Consider the following 15,604-nt stretch of genomic DNA (forward strand, 5'->3'; position numbering starts at 1 on the left):
AGGGGGCACTGAGAACACACAGAGCTCTGAGTGACAGAGAGTTACAACCTGTTCAGAGAGTCCTGAAGGATATGGAGGGCTGGATTTTTCTGTGTATGTGCTGACTGTCTACGCGGATTCTCTCTACAAAGACAGTACATAGTAATTCTTGAATGGTCCAAATGCTTAATCAATTTTTACTTTTCCACTGTGATATGTGTATTTACTGTGGTTTTTCTCTGTCTCTCTCTATGTCTACATCTGGCTCTGGCTTTTTGTCTCTTTGTCTCTCTGTGTCTCTGTCTCTCTGTGTCTCTCTGTCCCTCTCTCTGTCTCTCTGTCTCTGTCTCTGTCTCTCTCTCTCTCTCTCTCTCTCTCTCTCTCTCTCTCTCTCTCTCTCTTTGTATGTTCTCTCCCTCTCTCTGGGTGTGTGTGGTGTGAGTTTGTGTGTGGGTTTGTGTGAGTGTCTGTGTGTGAGTCTGTGTGTGTGTGTGTGTGTGTGTGTGTGTGTGTGTGTGTGTGTGCACATGTTGACAGGTCTTTTTCTATCAATCTACACTATAATTTTGAAAAAAATCAATCATTTGGCCTAGATTTCAGCATCTGGATAGACTGGCTGGCTAGTTAATCCCAAGGATCACACACACTGTCTCACAGGGCCAGAGGTGGGATTACTTCTTGGCTACCATACCTACCTCTTTTTGAACTTCTGAAGCACCAAACTCAGGTCTTTGTTCTTATGTGGTAAAAAAAAAAAAAACTTTAAGCACAGAGCAGTTTCTACAACACATAGATTATTTTCAATGTAGGACTAACTCTGACTTGAAAAAATGCAGAGCATCACACAGGGCAGACGGGATTCTGTATGGGGATCAGGATCAGATCCAGAAGAAGCAAAGGACCCTTGAAACTGTGGAAGCCAAGACTCAGGGCAGAGACTCAGTAAGATTCCATTGCTAGAGACTGTGTGAGATTCAAGTTAGAGCCAACAGTGAAATCAGGCAGGGCCAGTGATCCATGATCCCAAATGACCTTCAGTCTCTCCTTCATCCTCACACAAACCATACACAACAGAACCATCCCTGACCAGCTGTGGGGCTGTAATAAAAAGTGTGTTAGGCTCCTGCACTAAGAAGTGAGGCCAATGTAAGTAGTGATTCTTACTGAGTGACACTTAGATTCAAACAGCTCTAACCCACTCAAGGGGTAATGTGTCTTTTCTTCCTTTCTGTTTATTTGATGAAGTTTAGCTTTTATAGTGCTCTTGAACTTAAAGAACATAAATAATGTCCTTTTAACCTGTGACTCCCTTTTCTTTCCTCCAGACATCTAATGATTGTGTTTGCAATGCTGCCCCTGATAATGGTATAAAGAATCTTTGACTCATTCTGCCTTGAGGATCAACATCTCAAGCACAGATGTACTCCTGTGTGACACCTAGCAGTAGAAAGAGCATTGTTCTCATTGACATCTGGGACCACATGGATGGAGTCACCAAAAACCAAGTAGGACACACTCGAAGCCAGAGGATGATGATTGTTCAATCAAAGCATTATGCTCCTGGACATGATATAAGTATGTCAGATTGTCATGGAGTTGTGTGCTCTGTGGTGATGGCACAGCTGTGGCTTCAACACACTGTTGTCCTGTGAGTTTTGGAGAAATGGAAGGAGAGAACTCTGTATTCACCTGTTTGTCCATTTTTCAAAGTTTTGGAAAATGAAGGCAGAAGCCATGGCTGCTTCTACTAAGTGATTCTACATACTCTGCCCTCGTCTGCCTGTCTGGGCAATTCACCTATGTGAGAACAATGTTCCTGAGAGGGATCTGGGGCTTTAACCTCAGGCCCATGACAGCTTCCCAGTCTCAGCTGCAGTAGTGAATGACTAGGTAACTGGAGACTGGTCCAGACTAGCTGGTGCCTGAGCCGGACAATTTCTTTGATTTCATCTCAATTTTCAATGGACATTTCTTAAAAGATTCTAAAATTTTGGTAACAAATGTCTTCTTACAGCCAAACTTCAAAGATCTTTATTGCTCTATATTTGTAAATATATATAAGTCTTTGTAGAATAATGCAGAGAAGAGAGACTGGAAAACTGAGAAACATGATTGAAAATTGCAAAACTAAAGCAAAGAAAGAGAGGAGTCAAATGCTTTTAACATCTCATTTTAAAAAAGGAGGCCACTGGAATAGGACTGAGCTGTCTACAAGACAAAGGCCCTCATCACAGTCCCCATCACCCTGTGCTGATCCGTCCCCACTAAGCTCATTTATCAGCCAAGGGATTCTCAGACTGTGTTCATCATGAATATTTTCTTCACTGTTATTTTCCAATGGGCACCTCAGTCCTGTGTGTGCCACTTTTCAGAGTATCCTATGTGAGGACAGGGGAAGGATCAATGTGATATCATGTCAAAGAATTCTGTAAAAAATACACTATAGCAAAATGAACACTACAAATTTATGTTGCTAGTTTTAAGACCTTTGAGTGACAAACTAAATCAGAAATTTTTTATTGTTACTTTATTTTCTCTGCACACCTTGGGATGACTGACAAGGTTTGGATTATGTATCTGTTGAGGATGGAGGCACCTGATGTGCCCACACTCTGAGATCATCTGCTGCCAAATTATAAGAGGTTTTTTACATGGTCCTAAAAACACGATGATAGTTATATCATCGGCCAAATATGGAAACTGTGTGCAGCATCAGGATTGAAGTGACCAAGGTCACTGGGATGTAGCACTGAAGTCAAGTCCACATTAATCTCACAACCCTTTCTGTGTTTAAGTAAAGTGCACACATGTTTGGAACATTCATGACTTTCTACGCTGCTGCCCTCTGTATCAGCCTCAGCATCCAGGTTCCTGACCTGCTTCACTTCCTTCCCTGATGTTTGTTTCTGATGAACAATGATGTAGAAAATGAAAAGCTGGGTAAAGGTGTGTCTTCTGTAGGAAAGCATGCTAAAGGTAAAGGGAAGAAAGAAGAAAGGACATTGGGCACTAGAAGGCTGGCTGATGCAGGGGATAGATGAGAGATGGATGTCTCTAAGCTTTTTTGTTACACTCTCAGGAACGTTCTGCATTGTGAGGAAGGAAACCCAGGGCACAGGATTTGTAAGGGACCCCAGCTTCCCAGTCCTACTGTGCCCAGTGTCACTGCACAGCTTAGGTCACTGAATGAGAAGCTCCACAATGTTGATTCAGCACACAGTTTTCACAGTCTTGGGACTCTCATCACAGAAGCCATAGAAATGAGTCTGAGTCAAGTGCACAGAGATCAGGCTGTGCTTCTGTGGACTTCAGTTCATCAGCATAAGGAAGCCAGCATGGACAAATGGGGCTCTCACCTGATGACTGCTGTAGGAAGTGGCCTCGCGGCTTAGATAGGATGAGGACCCAGCAGTATGATCCGAGCACTCTCCATCTCTGAGAATATTCTGTCACCTGTTGTTCTTATACAGAGGGAGGTCACCAAGGACTCTGAGTAATTATGCTTTTTAAACTCTGTTTAAATACTCTAATGTCCACCATTTGAGATTTCTATTGCAGGTTTGCCACATTGATGGATAAGGGTGAATCTCATTATTCACTCACACAATCTTTGAAAAATCTCAAAATTAAAATTATTTTCATCACAAATACAAATCTCTAATATTATCATAGTTTCATGTTGGCATTCACAACCTAAAACCCGATGTCTTGGAGCTGAGTTAAGCACAGTTCTTGTTTAAAACATTTTTTAATTTTAAATACACATTTATATTATTACATATATATACAATAAATTACCTAAAGCAAGAAGAACCATGACACAATCAGGAGCTATATAAATGCTATATTCTTAGTGTTTTGGATATTTGTATTTGACAGCCTTGAGGAACATATCTTTCCTATCATGGTGCATCTAAAATTCTGAATGTAAATCAATCTCTGTCACATCTTGTCATTATCAACTTAAACCATCTATCTAGATGTAAAAACATCTTAACCCCTAAACAACTATGCTTCATTGTAAAACTAAGCTACCTGGTCTTCAGCTCCATCAGAGATGTGGGAAGGAATGAACGCGATTACCTGAGCATGCCAGGAGTGCATGTTAGTAGCTTTCCAAATGAGAGGATGACAGAGTGAGTAAGACTAAAACCTCTCTATTATGTTGGAGCATCTTCTTCAGCCTTTTGGCCCAATATACCTGACAGACATATTTATGAGGCAGGAACTATTGAGAACTTGCTTATGTTGTCCTGGCAGAATTTGGCCATCAACTCTGCCTGCATCCAAGCTTGCCCTTTTTTTTTAGACAGAATTCTGTCTGTAATAGAATTGATGATATTTCCCCCATTGCCAGATTTGAAGCAATCTCCATAAGGATGTTCTTTCATGCCCATCATCCTCTTTGAGGTAGGCTGTGTGTTGCCAGGAGTTAACCTGTCTCATTGTATGTGAGTCTTCAAAATAATAAAAAACATTTTAAATTCCATATTATGCATGTTTTTGAGGTTTTTGAAGATCTTTTTCAACTATCTAACTTAACTTTCTATACAATCATATCTAAGATGTAAATCTTCTGATAAAAGTAGACCAGCAATTGATATGACTATGATCTGATCAGCTAATAATCAACTTGTATAACTTATTTATCCTTAACGGCCTGCAATAGCACTTTCAAAATATTGGAAGTAAACCTTCTATTACAATTAGGTTATATGGGCACAATACCTTATATTACTACACACATTGTGTGTGTGTGTGTGTGTGTGTGTGTGTGTGTGTGTGAAGAATAAACTTACATTTGAATTGCAAAACACTTTATCACAATTATTTCACTGGACCCTTGCATGGACAATTTAACCTGCTTTTGCCTAGTTTTGTGGTGATTTTGACGTGTTGAATTCTTCCTAGGAATATTTCTGTGATTTTTCAAGCATTTGCAACTATAGGAAGGCAGCTTTCTTCTGACACATTGATTGAATATTATTTTAAAATACAACCAATTTCTTTTTAGTTTCTAGAACCTGCTTAAAAGTAAATTATGTATAAACATCTTTCACAATTCAGATCAACGTGTGACTGTTTCAGACGGAGTGAATCTCCTTGGGTTTCAGTGTTGTTCTCTTAAGGTCATTATACTGTATTTAAGGGTAATGGTTTCCAAATGGGGTGTTTCAGGCTATAAGCCTTACCCCTAAAACAATAAAATGAGCTTTCTCTCTGAGCAAACATCCAGAAGCATTTTCTGTCATACACAAAGTTGTACAAATGCCATCCATTGCTTCTGCTCCCTTTATCATCATTGCCTAGTGGCCAACAACCCCTGGGGGAAGTAAGGACAACAAAATCATTATAGAGCTTTCTTTTGCTGGCTTTGCACTTTCATTTTGCAGTCCTGTCAAAAGGTGGTGGTTTGCATTTCAGACTAGATTCATCTAAAAATTCATTGTTATACAAAGGATTTTCTAGTGTGTCTGGCTTTATGTTGTGATATTAAATACACTTGGACTTTGGTTTTGTGCAGCATGATAAATAAAGGTCTATTACTATTTTTCTACAAGTAGAAATCCTTTAGACCAGCACTTTGTGTGTGTGTGTGTGTGTGTGTGTGTGTGTGTGTGTGTGTGTGGTGTTTTTTTTTTTTTGAAGATGCTCTCTAATTACCACTGTAAGGTTTTGGCTTCTTAGTCGAAAGGCAATTGTACAGATGTGTCGGATTATTTCAGAGTCTTCAGTACAATTCCATTGATCCACCTCTCTGTTTCTATGCCAGGACCATGACAGTTTTGTTCTTGTTGCTCTATAGTACAGCTTGAGATCTGAAATGGGGATACTTCCAGAAGATATTTTGTTGTACAGGTTTGCATTAGCAATTCAGGTTTTTTTGTTTTGTTTTTCCATATGAAGTTGAGAATTGTTTTTTCAAGATCTGTGTTGGAATTTGAAAGGGAATTGCATAGAATTTGTAGAGTACTTTGGGTAGGATGGCCATCTGTTAGAAAAAATAGGGAAGAGCATTGAGCACAGGTGACAACTTCCTGAACAGAACACCAACAGCACAGGCCCTTAGATCAATTATTAATAAATGGGAACTCATGAAACTGAAAAGTGTCTGTAAAGCAAAGGAAACTATCAAAAGAACAATCAGACAATGTACAGACTGGGTAACATTCTTCCCAAACCATACATCTGACCAAGGGCTAATATAAAAAAATAAAAAGAACTCAAAAAACTAAACACTAGCATTATTAGATGCTAGGATGGCTATTCCAGCTTGTGTCTTGGGTCCCTATGCTTAAAATACCTTTTTCCAACCCTTTCATCTAAGGTAAAAATTATCTTTAATGCTGAGGTGTGTTTCTTATATGCAACAGAATGATGAGTCCTGTTTACACATCCATTCTGTTAGCCTGTGTCTCTTCATTGGGGAACTGAGGCCATTGATGTTGAGAAATATTAATGAACCATCGTTATTTGTTCTGATTATTATGATGTTGATATTCGTTGACTGTGTGTCTGTGAGTGTGAGCGTCCCTTCTTTTGTTTTTGTGGATGTGGGATTATTTATTTCCTTTGTTTCCCTGGGAAATGTTACCCTCCTTGGGTTGGAGTTTTCCTTCTAGTGTCTTCTGTACAGCTGGATTTGTGGTTAGGTACTGTTTGATCTCAGATTAGTCATGGAATGTCTTCTTTTATCTATTTATGGTGATTGAAAGTTTTTCTGGGTATAGCAGTCTGAGTTGGCATCTGTGGTTTCTGAGTGCCTGTATAAAATCTGTCCAGACCCTTCTGGCTTTCATAGTCTCCATGGAGAAGTCAGGTGTATTTCTGATAAGTTCACTTTATATGTTATTGGCCTTTTTCCCTTGCAGCTTTCAATATTATTTCTTTTTTTCTGTGTGTTTACTGTTTTGATTATGGTGTGGTGAGAGGATTTTCTGGTCCAATCTGTTTGGAGTTCTGAAGGCCTCATATTTATTTATCTGCATTATTCCCTTTGATTGGGGAGCTTTTCTTCTATGATTTTCGTGAACATATTTTCTTGGCCTTGCAATTGGGAGTCTTCTTTTTCTTCTATTCCTATGATTCTTAGATTTGTTCTTTTCATAGTTTCCCAGATTTTTTGGATATTCTGTGTCAGGAGGTGTTTAGATGTAACATTTTCTTTGACTGCTGTATCCATTTCTTCAGTCATAGCTTCTGTCCCTGACATTGTTTCTTCAATTTCTTGAATTCTACTATTAATGCTTATGTCGGTAGAAACTTTCCTCTTCCCTGGGTTTTCTATTTCCAGTATTATCTCAGATTGTGTCTTATTTATAGAGTCTTCTCCACATTTAGGTCTTAAAACTTTTTGTTCATTTCCTTCTAATGTTTGATTGTAGTTTGTTGTCTTTCACTAATTCTTTAAGTGATTTGTTAAACTATTTCACCTCTTTCTTTCTGTATTCCTGTTCTAGTTTGAAGAATTTAATTTCCTCCTTAAAGCATCTAACATTTTGATAACCCCAGATTTGAAATCCTTCTCCTTTGCATTGTTGGTGATAGTATCTCCAGGACTGGCTGTTTTGGTGAGCCTGCTGCTTTCTGGTGATGTCCAATGGACCTGGGGATAGTTGCTCCTGTTCTTACTCTGACCTCTTCCTGTTGCGACATCTCTGGTTGAAGCCTGTGTTTGGTGGCTGCTTGAAGACCTGGAGCTTTCTGTAGGCTTTCTGGGTGACCTGGAGTCAGATCTACTTGTTTTCCAGACTGTTGTGTCTGCTCTGGGCTTGGAGCCACAGGCCCTGGGGTTTTGGTGAGCAAAGGCTCTTTCTGTGCCTAGGGATTTCATATACTGCTCGCCAACCAAGTATACCCAGTAGCCTGGTGGCTGTTTGTCTATCTGGAGCTTTCTGAGGGTTTTCTGGGAGGCCTGATGTCAGATCTACTTGTATTTTCAACTGTGGCTTCTGCTTAAGAAGTGGAACCACAAATATTGGTGGATTTTGTGAGCCAAGGCTCTGTCTGTGCCCTGAGATTTCAGACTCTGTGTGCACACCTAGGTGCTCTGATGGTTGTTTGGCCAGCCATATCGTTCTGTGGGTTTTGAGGTAACCTGTGGTCAGATTCACTCATGTTCCACACTGTGATGTCTGCTCAGAACTAGGACCCACAGATGCTGGAGATTTTGCATGACAAGGTCCTTCTGTGTCCTGGGGAATTCAGAAGCTGCCTCTCAGCCAGGCAAGTGTGCCTGAGCCCAGGAGCCAGAGGCTGCCCCTTCAGACTGGTGAGGACCGCTATCTTTTCTGCGGTATTTCTGGGTGTCCAGAGGCCACACTAAACCTGTGGGTTACAGGTGCTTGTGTTTTCTGTGTCTCAGCTCAGTCTTAGGTGACATAATGGTCACTGCTGTCCTGCAACTCAAACAAGGTGTGCGATAGGTGCCTGTGTGTTGGATCCCTCCCACATACTACTTCATTTTATGAGGTTTTGTGAACAGCTGATCTTCCCATCCCTCAGCAATGCAATAATGATCTTATTTAAGATCCTTGATTTGTGATGTGTTTCAAACTATAAAGAGACAATGAGAAACCTATAAAAGCACACAGACAGATGGAGACACACACAAACAAACAAGCAAACATCTCCAAGCAGGAAGTCCCCATGAGTGCAGGTAAATACTCTGAGCCCACTGACATGACAGGAAAGTCAGTCCCATGGGTCTCCTCTTAGACAAACATTTATAATCACTTATACTAAATGTTTGTGAATTGCTTCCTCACAAGTAGGATTTCCTAAGTGAGTGAAAAGAGCAAGATTTACATCATTGACACTAAGATAAAAGTTTAAGGAATTCCTTAATCTGACTTTCACGTGACTAAGAGCCAATGGGCATCATATGACTAAATTTCATCCTCAGCTTCTGCTGGAATTGATAGGGACATAACACATGCACTGAGGATGTGCTACCCTCTTCTGACTGCAAGCAGGAATACAGACCCATTTAAGGTTTTGTACAATGTGAATCATACAATTTCCGGTTTATGGAAGTGGATATCCAGGCAGAAGCAAATATATTCCTGGTTTATTGTTACTACTTCCTCAGAAAGCACAAGGCACATTCCAGACACTTGGAAATGTAGTAGAATGTTAATTCAGACCATGGCTGTTCTGACAAGAGATCACATCCAAACACCTTCTAGGTCTGTGTGATTCAGCTAGAATACAAACATGCATTTAATCCAAGAAACATAGGCAAACAGATCTGAGTTCAAGAACAGGCATGGATAGAGCCAGAATCAAGTGAAGAAAAGTGTGGGTCCAGGTGTGGTGGTGGTACACGTCTTAAATCCCAAACAAGGGTAAAGTAAGTTTGTAGAAGGAAGCACCCATGTTTGAAAGTGATGTCTAATTGAGCAGCAGAAAAGTTCATGAATCACAGACGATTTGACAGAATAGGATACTCCCAACCCTAAGGAGAAAAGAGTGGTAAGGGAAGCTACTTAAGAGCCAGTTTTTCAGAGAAGAAGGAAGTTTTTCCAGAACAGTATTAGAGAGGGTGCTGCAGAGAGAGAACTCAGGTGAAGACTGAATGAGCCAGAAAATGAGAGGCCAGAAGATTAGAGCAGATTGCTGACTTAGTGTGAGGCCAATCTGAGCAATTCCAGGCCAAGAGAGAAGCTAAATTAAATAAATCAGCTGGGAGAAGAATTCAGCCACAATAAGGGACATGAACTAGCCCGTCCAGGGTTCAGAAATAACAAGTGAGGGTGAGTTTGTTAAGAAGTTAGTCTCAGATGCTGAAAATATTCTAGGCCTCGATCAGATTGAATGGAAGCTAGAAGCTGCCAGGTCTAGATTAGTGTTGGCAGAAGGAGGGAGTAAGACTGTTACACAACAATTTAAACAGGAGAATTGAATTATTTTTGCATGGAAGTGAAACTACTGTACTTGCTGTGTTCTTCCTTTTATCCTGTCAGGAACCTCCCCCAATGCAAAGCAGCCCTCAGCCTCAGGCTGAAAGCCCAGGCCTAGCTGAGAAGCCCCATGTCCTTCTCACTGGAGCCTCCATCACAGCATGGCTGTCCTGCTGCTGCTCCTCTGCCTGGTGACCTTTCCAAGCTGTAAGTGTTTCACGGCTTCAGAAGAGGGACCTTGGCATGTCATCTATGGGATGTGTGAGTGATGGTGATGTTCTTGTCCCCAGGTGCAGCTGAAGGAGTCAGGACCTGACCTGGTGCAGCCCTCACAGACCCTGTCTCTCACCTGCACTGTCTCTGGCTTCTCATTAACCAGCTATGGTGTACACTGGGTCTGCCAGCCTCCAGGAAAGGGTCTGGAGTGGATGGGATTTATAAGAAGCAGTGGGAGCACAGAGTATAATTCGGCTCTCAAATCCCGACTCAGCATCAGCAGAGACACCTCCAAGAGCCAGGTCTTCTTGAAACTGAACAATCTGCAGACTGAGGACACAGCCATGTACTACTGTGCCAGAGACACAGTGAGGAAACTCCACTCTGAGCCTGCACACACACACAAAAAAAAACCTTTCTACTGGCATGTTCAAACCAGCAGGGGGCCCTGAAGCCAAGCGTGGACTTTCTAAATGATTACATTTAGGGAATTTAAGACTATGCTGAATGCACTTGTATTTCAATACTGAGAACAATAGTTATTTCTCCCAGCCAAGGCAATCATGTAAAAGCCCTTCTCCACTGTCAAATTCTACTAAACTTAGTTTTTGTTGATACACTAAAACAAAATATTTTACCCTGAAATCATCTGATCTATTAATTTATTTCTTGATATCAGAATAAATGGGATATAATTTTATATGTTCCATATAAATGCATATGTACATATATAACCTTTTATATCCATATACATGGAACATATAAATTATATAGTTATATATTGTGTATGTATATAATTATATAATGCATACATAATTATATATCCATGTATGTGGAACATATGAAAATATATATATGGGTTAAATTATAACATATTGATATATATATATAATCTTATATAATGAAAATATGAATATGAATGTGTGTATTTGTAAGTGAATATGCTTATATTTCAAAAAGAGACTGAAATTATGGCAGTTGATAATTGGAATTTTTTGTAAGAGAATTTGACACTTTTCAGTTTTCAGTAATTCATCCTTCGCATTTTAGCTCTTGTGATAGACAAACTGAAGCTTCCTTGAGATACTGTAATTTTCCAAAGTTTTTTTTTCTTTTTCTTTTACTTTAATTTTATTATGCTGGGCTAACTGGGGCCACGAAGTACATAGTGATCTTGCAGCGTATTCTCTGTATACATAGCTAGCCTCATCTTTCTTTTTTTCTTTTTTTCTTTTTTTAAATTTTTTTTTATTATTAATTTATTCTTGTTACATCTCAATGGTTATCCCCTCCCTTGTATCCTCCCATTCTTCCCTCCCTCCCATTTTCCCCTTATTCCCCTCCCCTATGACTGTTCCTGAGGGGGATTACCTCCCCCTCTATATGTTCATATTGTATCAAGTCTCCTCTTGGTAACCTGCTGTCCTTCCTCTGAGTGCCATCAGGTCTCCCCCTCCAGGGGACATGGTCAAAGGTGAGGCACCAGAGTATGTGAGAAAGTAATATCCCACTCTCCACTCTACTGTGGAGAGTGTTCCGTCCATTGGCTAGATCTGGGTAGGGGTTCAAGGTTTACCACCTGTATTGTCCTTGGCTGCTGCCTTAGTTTGAGCGGGACCCCTGTGCCCAAATCTGCCTATCATAATGTTCTACTTGTAGGCTTCTAGGACCTTCTGGGTCCTTTTACTTTGCCTTTCTCCCATGATTCTCTCATCTAGAATCCCACTAGAATGTCCTCTCCTCTGTCTCAGTTTCCTGGTAAGTGAAGACTTTCGTGGGACATGCCCCTTGGGCTAATATGCAGATATAAGTGAGTATATACCATTTGAGTCTTTCTGCTTCTGGGTTAACTCACTCATTATGATCATTTCTAGCTCAATCCATTTATCCACAAATTTCGGGAATTCCTTGTTTTTAATAGCTGAATAGTATTCCATAGTGTATATGTACCACAGTTTCTTTATCCATTCTTCTATTGAGGGACACTTAGGCTGTTTCCATGTTCTGGCTATTATGAATAAGGCTGCTATGAACATGGTTGAGCAAATTTTCTTGTTGTGTGCTGGAGCATCTTCTGTATATATTCCAAGGAGTGGAATAGCTGGGTCTTGAGGAAGCCCTATTCCCATTTTTCAGATATAGCATCAGATAGCTTTCCAAAGTGGTTGTACTAGTTTGCATTCCAACCAGCAATGAAGGAGTGTTCCTCTCTCCCCACATCCTCGCCAGCATGTGGTGTCACTTGAATTCTTGATCTTAGCCATTCTGATGGGTGTAAGATGGAATCTCAGAGTTGTTTTGATTTGCATTTCCCTGATGATTAAGGAGGTTGAGCATTTCTTTAAGTGTTTCTCAGCCATTTGATATTCCTCTGTTGAGAATTCTCTGTTTAGTTCCATGCTCCATTTCTCGATTGGGTTATTTGGTTTGGTGGTATTTAATTTCTTGAGTTCTTTATACATTTTGGATATTAGACCTTTGTCAGATATAGGGTTGGTGAAGATCTTTTCCCAGTCTGTGGACTGTCGCTTTGTTCTCTTGACAGTGTCTCCTGCCTTACAGAAGCTTCTCAGCCTCATGAGGTCCCATTTATTAATTGTTGACATTAATGCCTGTGCTGTTGGTGTTCTGTTCAGGAAGTTGTCTCCTGTGCCAATATGTTCCAAGCTCTTTCCCATTTTTTCTTCTAAGTGACTTAGTGTCTCTGGTTTTATGTTGAGGTCTTTAATCCACTTGGATTTGAGTTTTGTACAAGGTGACAAATATGGGTCCAGTTGCATTTTTTTACACATAGACATGCAGTTAGACCAGCACCATTTGTTGAAGATGCTATCCCTTTTCCATCGAATGGATTTAGCTTCTTTGTCAAAAATCAAATGACCATATGTGTGTGGATTCATATCTGGGTCTTCGATTCGATTCCACTGATCAACCAGCCTGTTGCTGTGCCAGTACCATGCTGTTTTAATTACTATTGCTTTATAGTACAGTTTGAGATCAGGTATGGAGACTCCTCCAGAGCACCTTTTATTGTACAAGATTGTTTTAGCTATTCTGGGTTTTTTGTTTTTCCATATGAAGTTCAGAATTAAACTTTCAATGTCTTTAAAAAATTGTGTAGTTATTTTGATAGGGATTGCATTGAATCTGTAGATAGCTTTTGGTAGGATGGCCATTTTTATTATGTTAATTCTCCCTATCCATGAGCAAGGTAGATCCTTCCATCTTCTCATGTCATCTTCAATCTCTTTCTTTAGGGTTTTGAAATTTTTTTCAAACAAGTCCTTCACTTGCTTAGTTAGAGTAACTCCTAAGTACTTTATATTGCTTGTGGCTAATGTGAAGGGTGTAGTTTTCCTAATTTCTTCCTCTGCAAGCTTGTCATTTGTGTATAGGAAGGCTACAGACTTTTTTGAGTTAATTTTGTATCCAGCCAATTTGCTGAAGGTGTTTATCATCTGTAGGAGTTCTCTGGTGGAATTTTGAGGGTCACTTATGTAGACTATCATATCATCTGCAAATAGGGATAATTTGACTTCTTCCTTTCCCATTTGAATACCCTTGATCTCCTTATGTTGTCTTATTGCTCTGGCTAGAACTTCGAGCACTATATTGAAGAGATTTGGAGAGATTGGGCAGCCTTGCCTTGTTCCTGATTTTAGAGGAATTTCCTTGAGTATCTCACCATTTACTTTGATTTTGGCTATTGGCTTCCTATATATAGCCTTTATTATGTTGAGGAAAGTGCCTTGTATTCCCGATCTCTCTAAAACTTTAAACATGAATGGGTGTTGGATTTTATCAAATGCTTTCTCTGCATCCAAAGAGATGATCATGTGGTTTTTTATTTTCAGTTTGTTTATGTGGTGGATTACATTGATGGATTTCCGTATATTAAACCATCCCTGCATGCCTGGCATGAAGCCTACTTGGTCATGATGAAGATATCTTTGATGTGCTCTTGTATTCGTTTCGCAAGTATTTTATTTAGTATTTTTGCATCGATGTTCATCAGAGAAATTGGTCTGAAATTCTCTTTCTTTGTTGAGTCTTTGTGAGGTTTCGGTATCAATGAGACTATGGCCTCATAGAATGAGTTTGGTAATGTTCCATCCCTTTCTATCTTTTGGAGTAGCTTGAAGAGTATCGGTATTAGCTCGCCCTTGAAGGTCTGGTAGAATTCTGCACTGAAGCCATCTGGCCCTGGGCTTTTTTTGGTTGGGAGACTTTCAATGATTACTTCAATTTCTGTAGGGGAAATAGGGCCATTTAGCTTGTTTATCTGTTCTTCACTCAACTTTGGCAAGTGAAATTGATCAAGGAAATCGTCCATTTCCCTTAGATTTTCAAATTTTGTGGCATATATGCCTTCAAAGTAGGATCTTATAATTCTTTGTATTTCTTCAGTGTCTGTTGTTATGTCTCCCTTTTCATTCCTAATTTTGTTGATTTCAATACTGTCTCTCTGCCTTTTAGTTAGTTTGGCTAATGGTCTGTCTATCTTGTTGACTTTCTCAAAGATCCAGCTCTTGGTTTTGTTGATTCTTTGGACTGTTTTTTTAGTTTCTATTTTGTTAATTTCATCCCTGAGTTTGATTATTTCCAGACGTCTACTCCTTTTGGGTGTTTCTGTTTCTTTTTTTTCTAGGGCTTCCAGTTTTGTCGTTAAGGTGTTTATGTGCGACGCTTCCAAATTCTTTTTAAAGGCGCTTAGTGCTATGAATTTTCCTCTTAGCACTGCTTTCAATGTATCCCACAAATTTGGGTATGTTGTTCCTTCATTTTCATTGAATTTCAGAAACTCCTTGATTTCTTTCTTTATTTCTTCCCTGACCCAGGTGTCATTTAGCAGAGAGTTCTTTAATTTCCACATACATGTAGGCTTTTTGTTATTTCTGTTGTTGTTGAATTGCAGTCTAAGCCCATGGTGATCTGATAGGATACAAGGTATTATTTCAATCCTCTTGTATCTGTTGAGGCTTTCTTTGTGAACTATGATGTGATCAATTTTGGAGAAAATTCCATGGGGTGCAGAGAAGAAGGTATATTCTTTCTTGTTTGGGTGAAAGGTTCTATAGATATCTGTTAGATCCATTTGACCCATGGCATTGGTTAATGATGTTATTTCTCGGCTTAGTTTCTGTTTCGATGACTTGTCCTTCAGTGAGAGTGGGGTGTTGAAGTCTCCAACTATTATTGTGTGGGGATCGATGTGTGGTTTAAGCCTTTTTAGCAGATCTTTTACAAATGTGGGTGCCCTTGTATTGGGAGCATAGATGTTCAGAATTGTGATGTCATCTTGGTTGGCTTTACCTTTGATGAGTATGAAGTTTCCAAAGTTTTTTGGAAACTAAAATCTCCATTGTTTCCTTCTTTAAACCGAAGGGACCCCAAAAATATTTAGATGGTTGTCATTTTTCACATATTTAATTTTTAATGCACTTTCTGTTGGTAAAAATTACCTTACATCTCAAAGGTCAAAATAATGGATTTTCATCAGGTGTGTT

General features: G+C 39.6%; 1 gene segment (V, D, J or C); it reads left to right on the plus strand.

Moving 5' to 3' along the window:
- Window positions 1-15,604, plus strand: part of LOC311603962 (Ig gamma-1 chain C region secreted form-like) — a 615,341-nt gene that overhangs the window by 269,671 nt on the left and 330,066 nt on the right.

The sequence above is a fragment of the Acomys minous genome (genome assembly GCF_964271855.1).
Source record: "Acomys minous genome assembly, chromosome: 8".
NCBI lineage: Eukaryota > Metazoa > Chordata > Mammalia > Rodentia > Muridae > Acomys > Acomys minous.